The sequence below is a fragment of the Phocoena sinus genome, chromosome 10, assembly GCF_008692025.1.
Source record: "Phocoena sinus isolate mPhoSin1 chromosome 10, mPhoSin1.pri, whole genome shotgun sequence".
Taxonomy (NCBI): domain Eukaryota; kingdom Metazoa; phylum Chordata; class Mammalia; order Artiodactyla; family Phocoenidae; genus Phocoena; species Phocoena sinus.
Genome location: NC_045772.1, coordinates 97,069,614 through 97,090,642, shown reverse-complemented (window position 1 = coordinate 97,090,642; position 21,029 = coordinate 97,069,614). Strand labels below are relative to the sequence as shown.

Here is a 21,029-nt window from a genome sequence, read left to right as displayed (position 1 = left end):
ACATTCTGCAAAATTCCTCCCAATTGTCAAGGCCATCAAAAACAAGGCAAGTCTGAAACACTGTCACAGCCAAGAGAAGCCCAAGGAGACAGGATGACTAAAGGTAACGTGGGATCCAGGATGGGATCCTGTAATGGAAAAGGAACATTAGGGGAAAAATAAAGAATCCTGAATAAACTGTGGACCTCACTTAAAAATAAGGTATTGGGCTTCCCTGGTGGCGCAGTGGTTGAGAGTCCGCCTGCCGATGCAGGGGACGCGGGTTCGTGCCCCGGTCTGGGAGGATCCCACGTGCCGCGGAGCGGCTGGGCCCGTGAGCCATGGCCGCTGGGCCTGCGCGTCCGGAGCCTGTCCTCCGCAACGGGAGAGGCCACAGCAGTGAGAGGCCCGCGTAACGCATAAAGAAAAAAAAAAAGAAAAAAAAAAAAAAATAAGGTATTGATATTGGTTCATTAATAGTGACGTGTGTACCACATTAATGTTAGATGTCAATAATAGGGGAAACTGGGCATTGGGTGTACGGGAATTCTCTGTACTACGTCTGTGCAGTAATTCTGTGAATCTAAAATTGTTCTAAAATTAAAAGTTTATTATTTAAAAAAATGAATTATGAATGAGTGACTCTGTTTCATCCTTACCCACCTCTAAAACACAAAGTACTAGGCTTAACTAGAGGGCAGAATGGCGGGCAGATACGAACACTGCTGCTGTGTCCTGCGGGGGGGTTACTGGACCTCTCTAAGCCTCAGGTTCCTTCATTTTAACGGGAAGGAGTGGTAACTACAGCGACAATTTCGTGGAACTGTTCACAAGATTAGTGTGTAAAGCCCTTAAGTCAGAAAATTTTCACTGTGCTGTTGATCTGTTGTGTGGCTGGGACCCAAGGACATCTGGGCCCAAGGCTGCCCGTCATGGGGAGAGCTGAGTGGCCAGAGGCCTCCACCACGAAGAGGGTCATGTCCTCTGGAGGAGGATGGAGTCCAGGGGAAGGGGAGGAAAGCAGGTCTGGAAGGCATCCCGTAAGTGACCACACTCCAGGGCCTCCTTGCCATGCCGGGAAGTACAGGGTGTTGCGTCCACTACAAAGGCTACAGAGGCATCCTGGTCTCTGTTCATGACCCAGAGCACAATGGCCGGAAGAGCCACTCAGGGCCCAGGCCCAGCAAAACAGACAGCAGCTGCGCCTCCCCTAGGAGTCCCCACCTCTCGCAGGACCGCTGGCTGCACCACCACCCCGAGGAAACCGCAGGGAACCTGGGCCTCCAGCGCCCTCACCAGCCAGGCCGCAGCAAGGCCACCTCAGAGTGGCCAGGCCAGCAGGGCCCTGAGCCCACCCCTCGGAACTTATAGAGCACAGCTGTCCGTGGGCAGCCCTGGGGGGCACCTGCTGTCCAGACAGGTGGGCAGAGGCCTGTGCTGGGCCAGCTGGTGCGTGAGTCCTGACGCTGCCGCACGGCCTTGAGCAATCTCTAACCCCTCAGTGTCTCAGCTTCCTGCCCCGTCCTGGGGAGAACAGGCCTGTCTGCAAAACCTCACACCCTGGGACTTCCCTGGCGGTCCAGTGGTTAAGACTTTGCCTTCCAGTGCAGAGGGTGTGGGCTTGATCCCTGGTCGGGGAGCTAATATCCCATGCCTCACGGCCAAAAAAACCAAAACATAAAACAGAAGCAATATTGTAACAAATTCAATAACGACTTTAAAAACGGTCCACATCAAAAAAAAAAAAAAAAAACCCTCACACCCCAGGAATCAAAGAACCCAGGTGGATGGAGGGGCTGAGGGCCCTCCAGCCCCCCAGCTTTCTCACTCCCCAGGCCGCCCTGTGGCTCCACGGCTCCACGCAGCAAGCAGCAAGGGCGCTGGGGGGGCCACGTGTGCTCTTCAACATAGAACCCGCTGATCCCTGCAGGTGAGGCTCGGCCCCATATGAATGATGTGGAAACTGAGGCCCGCGGGCTGAAGTGACCTCAAGTCACCCATCAGGTCAGTGACAGAGCTGGTCCTGGGGCCAGGATCGTCCTCTGCTGCGTCTTCCTCACCTCAGAGCAAAGAGGCTTCACTGCTGTCCTCAGCAGGGTCGGCACACAGGCTCCTGAGTCCTCGCCTGCCTGGGCTTGACGCTCCATCTCTGTGATCTCCTGGTCATTACCGTATGGGGAGTATATGCACGCAGAACATCCGGTTTCTTTGAGGGACTGTGGCAGTCTCTGTGGGACGGACAGAACAAACAAAAACACCACCTCAGTGTCTGCCCTCAAGGAACGTAAACTCTAAGGACAATAACTAAAGCTTGAAAACCGCCCTAGAGTCTGCCTTTCCTTTTCTCACTTTTCCTTCAGAGCAGGCAGGTGTAGTTAGTGCTGTTTTACAAACGCGGGCTCGAGATGGAAGGGGAAGCCATGGTGGAGGACTGTGACGTTCTGACTGAATCCCACGGTACTTTCTACCTGAGGCACCATCTCCAAAAGAACTAGAATGTAAGGCAAAATTTGATGATGACCATTGCTTCATGTAGGACTCTCTCAGCTGCAAGTGACAAAAAAAAAAGGAGGGGTGACAAAAACAAAATAGGAAATAGGAGCTCACTTAACTGAAAGGTCCAGGGGTCAGGCTGGGCTGCCTTTCAGTGCAGCCTGCCTGGGACCTCAAAGACCTGAATTCTCTCCATTTCTCAGCAGCTGTCTTCCTCAGGCCACGTGTGATGACAAATGGAGACCGTGGTTCCAGGGTTTGTGCATCCAGGTTCAAGCTCATCAGGGAGGAACCCCTACCTCTCCCGCAGAAACCGCAGCTGAAGTCTCACTGGCCCTGGGTGGAGCCCAAATCCCTCCCCAAACTCATCACTGTGGCTTTGGTGATCCACCGTGGCTTTGGCCAATGAGGCTGAATTACAGAGCCGGATCAACCGCACCCAAAGCAAAAGGGCAGAGAGAGGGTGGGGAGGGAGAGAGTCTTAAAGGAAATTTGAGATACCGGACGATAAATACCCCAACTTCGGTCTCCTCCTGCCCTCCAAACAGATGGTCCAGGAGGCCGGGTGAAGCAGTGTACAAGGTCAGAGCAGGTTAGAGAGGGTTGGCAGAGGGAGGTAAACAGAAAATAACCAGCACACCAGGGTGAGGCCTAGATTCACCCCCGCCCGCCACTCTCGGGAGCAAGCCCAAGTTCTCAGCCTGGAGTAGCAGGTGCTCTGGCCACACTTTCTCCCTCCGACCCCGGTCCCCTCTCTCACCACCCTGACGCCCAAGCCCCTTACCCCAGACCGACAGAGCCCGTCCCCAACTCCCCGCCTTGCCAGCTGCTACTCCCTCTGCTTGTAATGTACTCTCTCCCTTCCCCACCCCCTCCCTTTCTTTACATGTCAAACTCCTATTCATCCTTCAAGGCCTTTTTCTGATGGCACCTCCTCCATGCAGACTGCACCAAGTCCCACACTCAGAGTATCTCTTCTGTCCCCACAGCATCCCTACACAGAGCCCACCAGAGCCGCTATGGCCTTGTCCTGGGACCGTTTACCTGTCTGTCTCCCTGTCCAGCTGTGAGCTCCCTGGGGCTGGGGATTGAGTCTACTCAGCTCTCCGTCCTGGGCTCAATTGTACTGTCAGGCACATAGTCGGCCCATAAATATTCACTGAATATGTGAATAAAAGATGAGGAGAAGACTTCTGTGTCCTTCTCATCCCCCCTGCCTTTTTCTGGTCCCACAACAGAGAAGCACGCAGGCAGGAGTAAAAAGAAAGAGGGGCATGTACCCCAGTAGCCCCCGCACTTTCCTCTCCCAATCCAGTTTCAGGCTCTGCCTTACATAATACGGGAAGCCTTTCTCCTTGGCCTTTCTATTGCTGGAAAGTGCTATAGGTGTGAGTTGTGTGGACCTGAGGAAAAAGTGTTATCCACCAGGCCCTCTACCCTGTCCCCAGAGCCCCAGGGCTACCTGGGCTGCCTCAGCAGGACTTTCTCCAGAGCACAGCCCCACGCGGGAGAGGTCCGGACCAGCTGGCGTGATCACGAGGGGCACCCTGCTGCCCCTGCTTATTAAGCACCTACATTTGTCAAAGCCTCTCTGACCAGCCCAAAGGGACAAAATTCCTTCCTTCCTCCTTCATTCACATAGTCGTTCATTTACAAACAGGTTGTCACACACTGAGGACACAGCAGCGAATGAACACAAAGGACCTGCAGTCTAGAGGGGGCGACAGATACTGAACCGGAAACAATCTGTGTGATGAGACCCTCAAGAAGGGGAGAAGGGGAGGGGGAAACAAGACAACAACTGAAGAAAGCCAGAAGCAGAAGGGTCCAAACAGGCAGCTCCCCCTCCCCTTCCAGCCTGAACTCCAGAAATCAAGGGACCAGGAGACAAGCATCAGCAGGCAGGAGAGGCTTTGCATTCGTTTCCTCGGGGGCATCACAGAGGACCACAGGCTGGGGGCCGAAACACCGGGGATGCATTCTCTCACTTTCTGGGGGCCAGCAGTCTGCAATGGAGATGCGAGCGGGTTGCTTCCTTCTGATGGGCAGAGTGGGAGGGCAGTTTAGCAGGTTCTTGTTTTGTTGACCCTTAGCCCTGCTGTACTCCTGAGAGGGCCACTTCCCTAGCACATTTCTGGGCCTGGCTGACTCACTGGACAGGAAGGGAAGGGCTGCAAGGGCTGGCTGCCGACCAGGGACCCCTCGTCCCTGGCCACGCCTGACACAGCCTTCTGGGGAGCCCACACACACCAGCCCTCCCCTCTCTGTGTGTCCTGCCTTTGCTAGCAGGTGGTCACTCAGCCCTCTTGGGTAGGCGGATGCCACACGGGCCCAGCTCTCCCTCCCTGGATGGTCCCTTATCCAGGGGCCCAGCTGTCCTGAGAGGCTTCCACTACAAGTCACTCATCCATCCACACATACTGAGCCCTCGCTTCCCTTTCAACAAATAAGTATCAGCACCCACCGTGGACACCATCTAGGCCCTGGAGATACAGCGGCAAACGTAAGGACTAGCCACGGCCCCCAAGAAGTTCACATTCAAGCGGGTGGAGACAAAGACCAGAAAATCAACATATACCATGTCAGCTGGTGATAAAGTCAACAGAGGGAGCAAAGCAGGGGAGACGACAGGGACGCATGGAGTGGGCAGGGCTGTGCCATACATCCAGCCAAGGAGCCATCTCTGATAAGGGTCCTTTGGAGCAAGGCCCAAAGAAGGAAGGACCCTGGGGGAGAGGGATCCAGCTGAAGGAACAGCAGGAGGCCAGGTTGGAGGGGCAGTGTGCCCACCAGTTTCAAGCAACACCCTAGGGACTTCCCTGGTGACACGGTGGTTAAGAATCCACCTGTCACTCTTTTAAAGTGTGCATGGATATGTATTACAGGGGGGAAAGGTGGGGAAATGTACAGTCATACACAGGGGGAAGAAGAAGGGAACATGCATGTCCCCTTGCTGGCTATATACTGCAGGAATACGTGCCTCTCAGTCTTTGTTGGCTCTGAAGCTTCCTGAAGTGTGCCGACATTTGGGCTGCACAGAGACCCTCACCTTCACTTTCACCTCCTCTTCTAGAATAGCTTTGCTCTATTTTTGTGTATATAAATATGTCATGATGACTATTAATAATATTGCTGCAAATGGTGCCATAGACAAGGTTTGGCTTCTTGGAACATTTATAAACCCAGACCAGTACCTGTCCCCTCTTATGTTGCTTTCAAGTCCTTCCATTTTAAGTAACTTCTTTTTATCTTACAAGTCTGCCTGATTGACCTTTGAACTTATCCACCCCTAAAAGCTGTGCCCGGTTCTCTGGGTCAAGCTGAATGGTGACGAGTGGCAGCAACACACACTTCTCTTCGCTTCTGCCTAAAAATTGCTTAAAGCTGAGATCAGTAAGGATTCTGACACTAGTGCATTGTTCCTGGAGCTAAAGTCATTCTACGGATGTTTGCTTATTAGTTTCAGGACCCAAAACAACACAAATCCCTCCTCCCTGATAGCTCCTTCACATCTCAATCCTGCAGTCCTTACTCAGGCAAACTGTGCACTGCCAGAGGGGCCCTGGGCTCTGCCACACACCCAAAGGAGGTCTTCTCAGTGTATTTCTAAATGGCCTTACACTTGGTAGAAGAAACTGAACGGTTACTCCAATGCAGTTGCGGTCTGCAATCTGCTAAGTGAGGGCTCTCATTTGTGCCCGAGTTGGCCTGATATGGACTGCATCTGGTTTACGTATAGATGGGTCCTGCTGGGGTATGTGCACGGACATGTGAGTGTGCATATGTATGCCCTCTGTGAGATACATATATATATATATATATTTACATATATATATAAATATATATTCACACATCTCTATATATTTTAATGTATTGCACATGTATATTTAAAATATATATGAAAGAACTCTAAAAAAAAAGAACCCATCTGCCAATGTGGGCCACATGGGTTTGAGCCCTGGTCCAGGAAGATCCCACATGCCGCGGAGCAACTGAGCCCGTGGGCCACAACTACTGGGCCTGCGTTCTAGAGCCCGCGAGCCACAATTAATAAAGCCCGCGTGCTGCAACTACTGAAGCTCGCGCGCCTACAGCCTGTGCTCCGCAACAAGTGAAGCCACCGCAATGAGAAGCCCGTGCACTGCAACAAAGAGTAGCCCCCGCTCACCGCAACCAGAGAAAGCCCGCGCACAGCAACGAAGACCCAATGCAGCCAAAAATAAATAAATATATATATATATTTTAAAAAGAAACATCCTAGTGTCCAGGGTGTGCGTGTTGGGGGAGGGTGAGTGGGGACCAGATGCACCGTTAAGGTGTGGGCATCATACCACAGGCCCTGAGGAATTGGGGTTTAACCCTGAGGAGCTGGAGATTTTAAAAGTTGAGAACAAAATGTCCCATGTTCGCAAGGAGCTTCCCGCCTAGAATCAGAAGTGGAGCAATCCCCAGCAGGGGCTACGCTGACAGTGGGATTCCTGCTAAAGGTTCTTGGAACGCGGGAGTGTTCTCTGCGGGCCCTGGGAGACGCCGCCTGCCTCAGCTTTGAAGCCTGCCGCTCTGCGTCAGGGCCGGCTTTTGACTCTGTCCCCAGAGCGGGTGCTTGTTTGTTTGTTGGTCATAAATTTAAATTGAGGGGGAAAGTGTCGCAATACCTCGGTTAACCACTTTGCCTCAGAGAACTGAGCTGATCCAGCCACGGCCAACCCCGTGCCATGGAAAGCAGAACACAGTGTGTGCACGCGTGCATGGGGCGGGGCGTGCATCAACACACGGCTGTCTTCCTTTGTCCCTTCCAGCTCTGGGGTTTTCCTGGGACTGTTCCTCTCTTCTGGAGGGAGGGGCAGGGGGCGGGTACAGGAGATGGGGAAGGAGTTGGGAGGCACACTGGAGAGTGTCTGTGGCAGAAACAGATTGCGTACAAGCAACCGGGGCCACTAGAGAGGGAAATATGAACGGAGCCCATGTAAATGTACTGACCGAGAGCATTCCTGTGGTTCTAGGCAGATCTGGACAAGTTCACGCAGGGAGGGGTACAGTGTGACGGACCAGGGCCAGAACTAAAAATAAGGCGTGTTTCTATGCCCAGCGGGAGCGTTAGCATCTGTGGGATTGTGGCAGAGGAGAGGGGAGTTTCCGCGCCCCCAGGCACAGTGAGGCCAGAGAAGAGGCGAGGGAGGGGTTGGCCGGGCCTCCGTCTCAGCAGTGAGATAGGACGATGCTCCCCGCAAACAGGAGACCTCTCCTCTTCCCAGCTGGGAAGCCGAAGCCCAGAGAAGGCAGGGAAGGACTGAGGCAGAGGCTGTCCCGCAGCAGAAGAAAGACTCCAGGCATTACTGCTGGCCAACCCTGGAGGCTGGCCCATCCCTGCCAGAGTAGCAGAGAGGGGTGGGGCCGCCTCCAAACCTCCTCCCCAGGGAGCAGTTAAGGAGCCCAGGAGTGGCCTGGAGTGGAGGGAAGGGACACAGCACTTACTAGACGGGGGTGTTTTCCACAGGGTCCCACAATGATCCTGAAAGGTGGGTATTGCGCTCCGTTTTGACAGATTATTAAAACAGGATTCTGGACTTCTCTGGTGGTCCAGGGGTTAAGACTCCGTGCTGCCACTGCAGGGAGGGAGGGAAGGAAGGAAGGGAGGGAGGGAGGGAGAGAGGAAGAAAGGAAGGAAGGAAGGAAGGAAGGAAGGAAGGAAGGAAGGAAGGAAGGAAGGAAGGAAGGAAGGAAGGAAGAAAGGATGGGAGGAAGGAAGGATGGGAGGAAGGAAGGGAGGAAGGAAGAAAACAGGGTTCAAAAAAGACTCACAGACTCACATAATCCCAAGGCCACCCAGCATGTCAGTGGCAGAGCTGAGACTGGACCCCAAGGCTCTGCCTCCCAAGCCTGCACTCCTTCTGCCACCTGTCACTCATCTAAAAGGCAGAAAGGGAAGCAGACCCTTTCCAGGTGGCCCCAGAGGGCAGAACAGGGACAGGGGTCACAGGTGGGGAGGAAACTGTTGTAATAACCAGAACTACCCGACAGTAAGTGGCCGGCCTCAGAAAGCGGCAAGCTCGTGCAAAAGCTGGCTGCTGGGAACCGTGAGAGGGATCCAGGAGGTTCCCATCACTCTCAGGGTCTGTGCCATGTGGAAGCAGCATGGGAGCCTGGCCTGCCTGGGTCTGACATTGCCCTTGACCTGTCCTTGGTGTGGGAAGGAGGGAACCTTGAGTCTGGGAAGAAGAGAACCATCTCTGGAAGCTGCCTGCTAATGGATCAATCATTCAAGCAGTTTGCAACCCTAATATCCATCACCAAGCGGTCGGAACAGAGCCCGGCCCTCAGGCTGCTGAGTACCTTCTAGGGAAATAGGGCTCCCACACAAAGGGAAGCAAGCATGCCAGACCCAGGCAAGAGAGGGTGTTTGCTGCAGAAACAAGGGCTAATTTACGGGCCGCCTCCCAGGTTTATAAGGAGTCAAAAGACAGGACAATGGGGCCTGGAGAACCCAGGGAGAGCGCCTTGTACTAATAATTATAGTGTTAATAGTGTTATTCACAGCTGTCTTTTTTTTGAGCATTTACTATGTGCCAGACACTGTGCTGAATGTTTTGGATGCATTGTAGGATTTAACCCTCAGAGCACCCCTGTGAGACAGGTGCTTTTATCGCCTTTTTACAGACAAGGAGACAGGCCCAGAGAAGGGATGGAACTCGCCCAAAATTGCACAGCGAACGTGGCAGAGCTGGGACTCAAGCCCGGATCTGTCAGACTCCAGGCTGGTGCTTCTGCCACCTCTGCCCTGACACAGAAATAGCTCCAAGATAGAATGCCATTGTTTCCTATTGCTGCTTAACAAATCAGCACAGACCTAAACACACGTTTATATAACATCTGTGTAGGTCAGAAGTGCGAGCTAAAATCGAGGTGCCAGCAGGACCGCCTCCCTTCTGGAGGCTCCAGCGGAGAATTCATTTCTTTGCCTTTTCCAGCTTCAGGAGGCCATACTCAGCCCTCAGTATGTGGCCCCTTCCTTCGGCTTCAAAGCCGGCTTTGCCATGTCTCTCTGACCTTTACTCACACCTTCCCCTGACCACAGCCAGCGAAGACTCTGATTTTAAAGATCCCCATGACTAGACTGGGTCCACCTGGATAATTCAGGATCACCTCCCCATCTCAAAGTCCCTTTTACCATGTAAAGCAACACATTCACAGCCTCCAGGGATTAGGGTGTAGACATTTCAGGGGCCACTATTCTGCCTAGCACTTATAATAAAGTGGGGGAAAAGCAAATGCACCAGTAGCAAGGTACTTAAAAGGGGAGGGAGGGAGGAGTGAGTAAGTATATGTATTAGTATTTGCATAAAGGATACATAAAACCAGCATTCGTTATTGGAGGAGAACCAGGCTGATGGGGGACAAGGCTGGATGGTGATATTCTGTGTCATTACAGAAGTGTTCAAACACACACAAAACTAGAGAGAAAATAGTCTAGTGAATCCTTCTACCCGTCACCCAGCATCAACAGTTACCACCGTTTTGCCTTCTAGTTTCATTTATCTCCCCACCTTTTGGGAAAGGACTGAAAATGTACAGCAAATCCCACACATCGTATCACTCTAGCTTTAAAAACTTCAGTATGTAGCTCTAAGAGACAGGGGGTTTTCAGAAGTATACCACAACTCCATCATCACACCTAATAAACTTAAAAATAGTTTCTTACTATCATCTAATACTTAGTTTATATTTAAATTTCCCTAATTGCCTACAAACTTTTTTTTTTTTTTTTAAATAATTGGTTCATTTGGATCAGGACCCAGACAAGGCCCTCATGCTGTACTGGGTTGAGGGGAGTCCTAAATATTCTCTCAACCTATAACAATTTCCAGGAGATACACTCTTCCCTCTCTACACTTTTATATCTTTATTTCTCAATCATGTAAATGAATGATCTACACAGAAGTTAAATACGGGAGACAATACAAATCTCATGCTGCGTGGAGAGTTAAAGGATGGGGGTGAAGAAGACCATCCCAAGCAGGGGACTCAGGAGCAGAGAGGAGGGGGGTGGGGGAGGGGGGCCCCCCGCCGAAGCCCCCGGAGGTGGGTGGAGTCAGGGAGCCCAGGGGTCCAACATTCTGGGGGGTTTCCTGGTCTGCTTGGCAGAGGTACGTGGAAGGGTTGCAGGGACACCAGCGACAGCCTAGGCTGCAGCATCCTGAAGAAAGTCCCCAAAGGGGACTTTATAAATAAATCAATAAAAGGATGATGCAACCTTATCTAAATGTGCAGCCTGCCGAGAAACCACAGGAAACCCACTACCCACCAAACCGAGCCTAGTGTTACACCAAAGCACTCCCAGACCGGACAGCGGAAGAACATAGAGGCGGATAATCACGAAGGACAGAGGAGCCGCTGAAACTCCCAGACGTGAGGGGCCTGAGCTCTGTGCCAGCTCTGCCTTCAGCCGTCTGCAGGGTCCTGTGAAGGTCACCTGCAGACGCAGCACCTCGAGTAGCCATGGCTGGGGGAGCGGGGAGTGAGCAACAGCACGCACCAGCATCTGCTTGGAGCTGCATAAAGGTTACATAAAAACCAAATGAGAGCGGCACCTCACTGGTGGCGCAGCGGTTAAGAATCCGCCTGCCAAGGCAGGGGACACAGGTTCGAGCCCTGGTCCGGGAAGATCCCACATGCCGTAGAGCAACTAAGCCCGTGCGCCACGACTACTGAGCCTGTGCTCTAGAGCCCACGAGCCACAACTACTGAGCCCATGCGCCACAATTATGGAAGCCCGCGTGCCTAGAGCCTGCACTCTGCAACAAGAGAAACCACCGCAGTGAGAAGCCCATGCACTGCAATGAAGAGTAGCCCCACTCGCAGCAACTAGAGAAAGCCTGTGCGCAGCAATGAAGGCCCAACACAGCCAAAAATAAACAAATAAATTTATCATAAAAAAACAAATGAGAGTCAAAGAGATCCTGAGTACGGAAGGAGCAGTGGAAATTCTCCCCACTTAAACTGCTAACAGCCAGATCCCAAAGCCCCACTCCTACCACCACTCCCCATATTATCCCTGACTGAAAGAGGGGTTGCTGCAGGATGAATAGGAGTATTGCTGGGAACAGGAAATTTACTGTAGACTAAGAGAATGACAGAGTCAAAGGAAGAGAGGCGGGAATGAGCCCAGGGCGTTCAGAGAATTAAAACGAATTCAAAGTGCTAAATCAATGTGGGATCTTGATTGGACTCTGGGACAGGAAGAGGACATTAGTGGAAAAACAGGTGAAATCTGAATATCTGCAGTTTAGTTAATAGTACTGTACTTAGTTTTGACAAATAAACCACGTTTTTTTTCAGATGTTGACATTGGGGGGAAGCTGTACTATCTTTGCAACTTTTCTGTAAACCTAAAATTATTCCAAAATAAAAGAGTTAGTAGGAAAGAGAGAGAAGGAAAAAAGACAAAAAGAGCAGTACAAAATGGCTAAAGCATATAAGTTGCCAGAAGGGGGGAACGGGTGATGGGCATCAGCAGAGGTTGGCTTACCGGGGCCTCCTGTGCCCCACCACGGGGTCCAGACTCCATCTCTCTGCAGGCAGTACTCCACGGTGATATCCCCTCTTTCTGAACCCTTCCCACAGGCCCCAGGGGGACACCAGCCACAGTTTCTTACCTTCATGTTCATCTTAACTACATTTCACCTGCCCATATGTGCCTGAACACACACACACAAAGATCCCAGGTGTGCTACACACACACACACACACACACACACACACACACACACACCTCATCTAGGAGGTGCCCTGTGTCCAGCCTCTAATCCCCCCACCCCCCGGGAATCTAGAACCATCACCCAGAACAGAGGTCAGCAGCCATCCCCATTCCCCATGGTGGAGGAAAAGCAGTCACCCTCCCGGCTCCGCAGCTGTGAAAAGGGAGCCTCAGAAGGACAGGCTCCAGCAAAGGCAGGACCAAGACGCAAACTCTCCACTTGTCTTTGGCCCCTAAGACTCAGACGCTCAGCTTGCTGGGGGCACCTTCAAGATGGCACAACCCCTCGGGTGTCACCTGCAGTCCCTTCACCCACCTCCACAACCAAAGGACAAGAAAGACGGAGAGAACACCCATGTTAACACAGCCATTTACGCCATGCAGAGGTGGTTCAGCACCCGGGTCCTGGAGCCAGATCACCTGGGCTCAAATCCCGGCTCCGCTGCTTCCCAGCAAGTGAATTAATGTGGCCTCCATTTCCCCATGTGTGAAATGGACATAGTAAGACTCTCAACCTCAGAGGGCCGTTTGAGGATTAAACGGGTTTACACATAGCAGTTGTGCCCATCCAAGTGTTCGTTCTTTGGGCTTATTTTTTCACCTAGTGTCTGCAGAGTTCCTATTGTGGGTACTACAGGAGCTGATCACCTATTGGGGGACATTTTTTTTAAAAGATGCATGAAACATGAAATTACTGGGAATTCCCTAGCAGTTGAGTAGTTAGGACTCCGTGCTTCCACTGCACGGGGCACGGGTTCGATCCCTGGTCAGGGAACTAAGATCCGCATGCCTTGCGGCTCAGCCAAAAAAAAAACCACACACACATGAAATTACCATCCAGGACAACGTCTGATCAGAGTCTAGTGGGTGACTCAGAAAGAAACTGCTACAGGAGCGCTGAGAGGGAGGGCCAGCACAAACTGGGATGATCGAGGATTCGGGAAACGCAGGGGCCGAGCTGGCCTCAAAGATGGGGGCTGCTTATGGGGGAGAAGAGAAAAGGATGGGCCAGGGACTGGGGCAGAGGGAAGAGGCGGCGGGAACCCAGCCATAGGTGTGGGTGTGCATGCGGTGTCCCAAGAGAGGGAACAGGATTGTAAATACTATAGGTTATGACAAGAGAGCAGAGGGCCTTTATGATGAGCTTAGAATTAGGACATGAGCCTTTCACACATTCAGAAAGTATTTACCGTGCACCTGCTGTGTGTCGGGTACTGTTCAAGGCCCTTGGGATACTTCTGAGAACAAGACAGTCACAGTCCCTGCTCTGGAGGAGCTTACATTCCGGCGGAAGGAGGCAGATTATAAACAATACACATACTAAGAAAATTCTTTCCTCTGTTAGAAGGTGATAAGTGTGATGGCAAACAATTTAGCAGTAAGTGGAGCCCAAGAGGTTTTCGAGCAGGAAAAATGCGCGAAGCAAAGCTTTAGGAGTTACAACAAAAAGACGATATTAAATATTAGTTACCGGGGCTTCCCTGGTGGCGCAGTGGTTGAGAATCTGCCTGCCAATGCAGGGGACACGGGTTCAAGCCCTGGTCTGGGAAGATCCCACATGCCGCGGAGCAACTAGGCCCGTGCACCACAACTACTGAGCCTGCGCGTCTGGAGCCTGTGCTCCGCAACAAGAGAGGCCGCGACAGTGAGAGGCCCGCGCACCGCGATGAAGAGTGGCCCCCGCTCGCCGCAACTAGAGAAAGCCCTCGCACAGAAATGAAGACCCAATGCAGCCAAAAATAAATTAATTAATAAAAAAAAATTAGTTGCTTACAACTCTTCGTCACCCCCCACCCAATCTCCTGAAGTGGACAGATCCTGAGAAATATGATTTGTTTTGCTGAGCTGGGGTAGTGGGAAGTGGAGGATGCAGACTGGAGATGCCGAGTGAGAGCTACGTTGCTCCCCATGAAGCGGAGGGCGAGGGCCAGAGGCTGGCAGGGGCTTGGCAGGGGTGCAGGAGACCAGGCAGGCGTGGCTGCACAGAATGGAAGTTTGAAGAAAGATCCAAAAAGCATTTTGAGAATGGTGTTCTCTGGCATGCAAGCTGTCACCCCTCATCCAGTTCTCCGTGAAATCTTCATAAACTCCATACTCTGCGTGGGTGGTCTCCACAAGGACTACGCGTGTGTTCAACACACTGAAAAGAAGTTATGGTGGGGGTAGGGCAGCCCAAGGAAGCCCAAGCCCAGTGACATGGCAAGGCAGTCGGTCCAGTGATGCGTGCAGACTGGATGAGTGAATGACAGGAACGCGGGTAGGAGGATGGGACAGTTGTTTGGACTGAGGAAGGGCTTCGAGGACATGGCCCCATCTTGGGTGGAGCAGGTGGAGAGAAAGCTGAGCCATCAACACGGAGCTGGACTCAGAAGCCCTGAGGTCTGCTCTTTTCTCTAAATCCCTCTCTCTTGGGTGGGGAGGGATAAACTAGGAGGTTGGGATTAACATATACGTACTACTATATATAAAACAGATAACCAACAAGGATCTACTGTAGAGCACAGGGAACTCTACTCAATATTTTATGATAACCTACCTGGGAAACTAACACAACACTGTAAATCAACTATATTTCAATTAATAAATAAATAAACTTTCTTGGAAAAGATAAAAAAATTTTTAAAGACACCAACAATCCAATAATACCCTGTCATTTGAACAGAGAAAAAAATAAGAAACAAAATAAATCAGTCTCTCCTGCCTTGGGCTTGCTTCTTCATTTTTAAGTTGGACAGCCTCGGTGGCACCTCCTACCGGTGACGGGAACAGTACAAGGAAGCAGGAAGCACATTCAGTGAGCAGGTGTGGGACCAGCAGGAGCAGAGGAATCCCAGGTGAGAGGAGGGTTCGGGGCTGACCGGAGGGTGTGGGCAAGGAGAAGGGCAGGCGGCTTCTTGTGTAGGGAGCCCCTCGGAGATTATGAAGTCTGATCTTGATGTTTATTTTGAGATGTCTATTCGTATACTATTGACTCTGTGACAAATTACCACAAATTTAGTGGCTTAAAATCAGCACACATGACTTTACAATTCTGCAGGTCAGAAGCCCAAAATGAGTCGGCAGGATGACATTTGCTCCCTCTGGCAGCTCAAGGGGAGAATCTGCTTCCTTGCCACCTCTGGAGCTGCCTGCATTCCTTGGCTGCGGGCCTGCGTCCTTCCCATCTCGGCCTCCGCCTCCACGTCTCCCTCTCTGGCTCTGACGCGCCTGCCTCTTCTTCTAAGGACTCGTGGGATTACACTGGGCCCATGAGTACATGCCACGATAGCCTCCCCATCTCAAGATCGTAACGTAATCACACGTGCAAAATCCCTTTTGCCATGGAAGGTAGTATCTTCACGGATTTGGGGGGTTAGGATGTGGGCATATTTGCGGGGACATTAGGGTTAGGGAAATGCTCTACAGGCCCTCAGATATCATGATGAATTTAAGCGCAAAAGAAAAATGGTGGGAGGAACAAGGTGGGATGCACATCCAGGGAAAGAGGGGAGCAGAGGACAGAGGAGCCATGCCTGAGGGAGAGCCACTCCCTGGCAGTTTTTTCACAAGTTTGCAGAGGGCTCCTATGGGCCAGCAAGGGACTGGATGCTTGGAGAACACAGAAACTAACCAAATGCACGTGTATTTAGAGGAGCTCGCCTCCAAAACGTATACACAGGAGAGATTACGATGAAGCCCAATGAGTCACACAGGAGAGATCCAAACAAGGTAATCCGTGGAGGAAAAGACCGAGTGTTCAAGGCTTCACGGAGTAGTGACATTTGAGCTTAGTAAGAGGCGCAGAAAAGACGTTTCTAGAAGGGAAGGGAGTGAACCAAGGTGGGTGGTACAACCCCAGGGACAGCAAGGGAGAGGTGTCCAGAAAGAAGGGCTGTTCAGCAGGGTCATGGCAAGGAGAAATGGCCACCAGTGTGGCAGCTGGGAGGCCTTAGTGGCCCATGAGAGTGGGTTCTCCAGCCGCCTCCCATAGCAGGAAGCAAGACCGGGCCCAGGAAGACGGGTGTGGCCAGTCCTCAGCTCCCTAGCCCTGTGTTCAAATCTTACCACCAGGTGGGGCACAAGAGCCAGCGTGAACCCTCAGCCAGAGCAGGGGTTTTTCCAGAAACAGGATGCCCTGAGGGAAGGGAGGAAAAGTTCTCCCACTCCATCACCACACAGCCTGGAAGGCCTCACTGCCTTCATGTGATCTCTGACTCAGGGGCTTACCCAGATTTTCCCGTTCCAGTTAAAGCAAAACCATATTTTTTCCGTTGCTCCCTTTCTTGGCTGCCTGTAGGACTAAAGGCCTCTAACAAACACACTTTGGGGCGGAGGCTCAGGGCACCACACAACAGAGGGGACCTGATATCTCCTAATTCAAAATGTCACTGTACAGGCCCAGAGAGAGGAGGTGGCTTGTCCAGAATAAACCAAAGGGTGGGATCAAGAACAGAATTCAGATCTCCTCACTCACATTCTCAGGACTCCTCGATTGTACGTAATCTGATGTTTCACCATAGCCCTCTCCCACCAATGGTTTCTTGAGGGTAAACAGTAACAGTAATAGTAACAGTAGCCAACATTCCCTGGGCACTCCAGTGGCAGGTGGATGACCTCAGTCAGTGCTCACAATTACCCTTAGAAGGAGTTTCTTTTATAAGCTTAAATGTTTGCTCAACTCCTCCCATCTGGGCTTGTGAATGAGGAGGTGGGGCGGGGAGAGGAGAGGAGAATGTAAAAAAGATAAAATCCTTTCTCTCCTTAGACCTGTTCTCCCAAGGCAGGTGGACTCTGGCTGAGAACAGCACCATGAGACCTTGTCTGGTTTCCGGCCTCAGCACCCCACACCCTGCTGGACCCCAACCATCCTTGGCCACGGTGGGTCAAGGGCAGTGACCTGGGAAAGAGTATCAAAACTCCTCTTCCCGTGGCCACTATTGGCCACATTTAGGGAACTTTGCTGCTCCTTCCCAGTCCTCCTTCCTTCCCTGTCTCACCCACTATGGTGGTTTCCCCAGGAGCTGCCTGTGGTTTTGTGCCTGTGCCTTTCCACATGGTTCCCTCTGCCTGGAGTTCCCTCCCCAGCCTTGTCTGCTGGCCCACCTTCCAAAGTCAGCTGCACGTGTCCCCCTCGCTGGAAGCCTCTCCCAGCTCAGGCAGACCTGGGTACACGCCCCAGCCCCTGCTGTTTCCTAGGCAACATCTCCCCCTGTTAGCACGAGTTCCTGTGCCTGACGCACAGTGAGGCCAAACATACCAAAACATCGGAGTTTGGAGCAGAGAAAGGTTTATCAGGGGAGGGCCATACAAGGAGATGGGTGGCTCACGCCCTAAAAAAACCCCAAGCTCCAGGAAGGATTTCGAAGGGTTTCAGCAAAGCTTTTTTAAAGCCAGGCAAGGGACAAGAGTCGCAGGGCCTGTGATCGGCTTGTGCACAGACCTCTGATGGTGAGGTACCAGGGCGGTGTCACAGGGGTTAACCTGATCAATCCTTAGGCTCCAGGAGGCCTGGGGCTCTGTGTTCACGTCATCAAGTAGGTAACATCTTCCCTTTGGTGGAGGGTCTTAGCATCTGTAAAACAACTCAGGAAATGTGCATCAAATACCATTACCCTAGGTACTTAAGAGATGAGCTAAAGCAGAGGATATGGGGGAGGCCTGTCCCAGGAAGGCCCCATAGGGTCCTGCTCGGTTACACCACAAGCAAAGACCCCAGGGGCTTATACTGGTCTGGCCTGCACTGAGATTCTTCCAGGTGAGATAGAGGGCATGTCGTCTTAGCATCGGGTATGTATAGGACACAGAGCAGGCTCTCCAGAAACACTGGAAGAAGAAATGAATGAAATCCTCCTCGGCTCCAGCTGGCCTGACTCTGATCTTGCCCTCGCTACCCCCTCTCCTGGTTTGCCCCCCTCTCTCCAGCCTCCACCCCGTTGCCCCACCCCTTGGTCTCTCACCTGAACTACTCCACAGCCTCCTAACGTACCTCCACGGGTTCCCAGCTCACCTTCGTCTCCTGCTGCCCTGCTCCCCAATTGCAGGTGCCCTGATACACCTCACCTTTCAGTCTAACCCCCCAAAGCTCTAAGCCAAGGCCTGGAGATAGAGGCAATGGTCCTTGTCCTCAAGGAGCCTCTGCCTGCTCCTCCCCTCAACCCCAACCGCCCCCTGCCACCAGCCACCCAACTACTCAAAGCACAGGTTCCCTGCTTATAAACACTTCGGTGACCCCTCACCCCCGCTTGCAGAGTCCAGGACCATGAGGCACCTCTAGTTACGTCCCCACCTTCACCTCCCTACACGCCTCCCCCAACTGTGAGCTCCAGCCTAGACCCCAGACGGCCCCAGCCCCAGCTTTGCCTGATTCTCCCATGATTGCAACCACTTTTCCTGGGGTTCTGCAGCATGCTTTCCAATTTGGGTCAAAGGCCCCTCCTTTAAGCCCCCCTGGCCTTTAAGCCTCTCTCCTTGACCTCCTGAAACACGCTCATCCCCCTCCTGCCCTAAGGACATAACAGGATACCGAAAGGTGTTTTCGAATGAATGCATCACTGAGACAGATCTAACAACGATCGTAAACAGAGCAGAATATGTACTTTAAAGTGGTAACGCGGGCTGTTTCTGGTGAGTTATTTTGAGTTACGTTTTTTTTTTTGCTTATTGGTATTTTCTGATGTTTCGGTAATTGAGCAGGTTTTCTTTTTGTAATTAAAAAAAAAAAGAAAACCACCAAAGGAAACTTCATTTTGAAAAAAATACGAAAGGGTTTTGGGATTTCAAAAGTAGGGGGAACCTCCTCATCCTCTGGTGAGAAACAGGAAAGGGATGTTTAAGGGGCCATAGAATCTCTACAAGTGAAGACGGGGAAGGCAGGCCAGCCAGAGAGGGCACACACCACATGCCAGGTGCAGACCTGGGGTGCTGGGGAGGGCAGAGTGTCCCCTACAGATGCAAGATGAGGAATTTTAACTTATCTCATTGAATGTGGGGAGCTGCAGAAAGAATCTTTCTCTTCCAGTTTTACTGAGATAGAACTGACCTGCAGCAGTCTATAAATTTAAGGTGTTCGACATAGTGATTTGATCACATACATCATGAAATGATTACCACCGTGGGTTCAGTGAATACCCACATCTCATACACATACATTAAAGAAATAGAAAAATATTTATATTTTCTCCTTGTGATGAGAGCTCAGGATTTATTCTCTTAACAATTTTTCTTTATAACTTGCAGCAGTGTTAATTATGTATTATACTGTACATTACATCCCTAGTACTTATTTACCTTAAAACGGGAAGTTTGTCCCTTTTGACTACTTTCATCCAATTCCCCTTCCTCTCCCCTCCCCACCTCTGGTAACCACAAATCTGATCTCTTTTTCTGAGTTTGTTTGCTTGTTTTTGAAGTATAAATTGATCTACAACACTGTGTTAGTTCATGATACATAACACAGTGATTCGATATTTCTATACATTTCAAAATGATCACCATGATAAGCTAGTTACCATCTGTCACCACACGAAGATATTACATAATTATGGACTATATTCCCCACACTGTACATTTAATTCCCATGACTCATTTATTCCGTAAGTGAAAGTCTGTACCTCTTAAATCTCCCTCGCGTAATTCTCTCCTACCCCTACCCCGCTTCCCTGTGGCAACCACCTGTTTGTTCTGTGTCTATGACTCTGTTTCTGTTTAGTTATATTTGTTTGTTTTTTAGATTCCACATGTAAGTGAAATCATACAGTATCTGGCTTTCTCTCTCTGATTTATTTCACTCCACATAATACCCTCTAGGTCCATCCATGTTGCTGCAAGTGGCAAGATTTCATTCTTTTTTATGGCTGAGTAATATTCCATTGTGTATATACACATCTTTATCCCTTCATCTATTGATGGACACTTATGCTGTTTCCATATCTTGGCTGCTGTAAATAATGCTGCAATGAACACAGGGGCGCAAATATATTTTCAAGTGGTGCTTTCATTTTCTTTGGATAAATACCCAGGAGTGGAATTGCTGGGTAGTTCTCTTTTTAATTTTTTTAAGGAACCTCCATACTGCTTTCCATAGTGGCTGCACCAACTTACATTCCCCCCAACAGTGGAGGAGGGTTCCCTTTTCTCCACATCCTCGCCAACATTTATCATTTGCGGGACATTTCTGAGCGGGGGAGAAACACCCTAAGCACTCTGGCACTGGAGCTTCAAAGAGGTAGCAGTGGGCAGAGTCGAAGGGCAAGAGCGCGGGTGATGGGGAGTAGAGGCAAGAACAGAAGCCAGGCTACAGGCTTTGTCTTCTCCTCTGGGCCATCTGAACCTCAAGTCCAGGAAGCACTCCCGGACTTCCCGGCCCTCAGACATATTACTACTCAGCGGTGGTATCTGAGAATTACTCCCATAAGCTTCCGACCGATCTTCCCACCTGGACGGCGAGCTTCTAATTCCTCCTGCTCCGCATGACGTGCCGAGTGCTAGTGTGCTTCACGAGCGAAGGTTTGCAAGGAGCCGCCCCAGGGAGACATAAGGCCAGGCAGCTCCTCTTTAAATCGAGGCCAAAGCTCAAGAAGAGCCCTCATTCTGCGGGCAGCCGGCCTTGGGTTAAGGGACCTCGGCCCCGACCACCGGGGAAGGGGTCTCCCAAAGCAGGGGGCTCGAGAAGGACGGAAACCAGGGGACAATCGGAAGGGCGAGGCCTCCACTTACTCCGGGACGAAAGCAGCCGAAGATGACTGACTGGAAAGACCCCAGGACTGCTGGGAGGAAACGGGGAGGATGGCGGGAAGTCAAGGCCGGCCGACTCGGTGGGAAGGGC

General features: G+C 51.4%; 1 long non-coding RNA gene across 2 annotated transcripts; it reads right to left on the bottom strand.

Annotated features, from left to right (window-relative positions):
- Window positions 1-1,732: 1,732 nt before the first annotated feature.
- LOC116761285 lies at window positions 1,733-21,013 on the bottom strand. Of its 2 annotated transcripts, none has more exons than XR_004351938.1 (3): window positions 20,640-21,013; window positions 7,948-8,078; window positions 1,733-2,207 (listed from the first exon to the last, which is right to left on the bottom strand). It is a non-coding gene; the product is annotated as an uncharacterized LOC116761285 (long non-coding RNA). The 2 variants fall into 2 exon arrangements; XR_004351939.1 differs by having other exon boundaries at window positions 20,921-21,009.
- Between the last annotated feature and the right edge of the window lie 16 nt (window positions 21,014-21,029).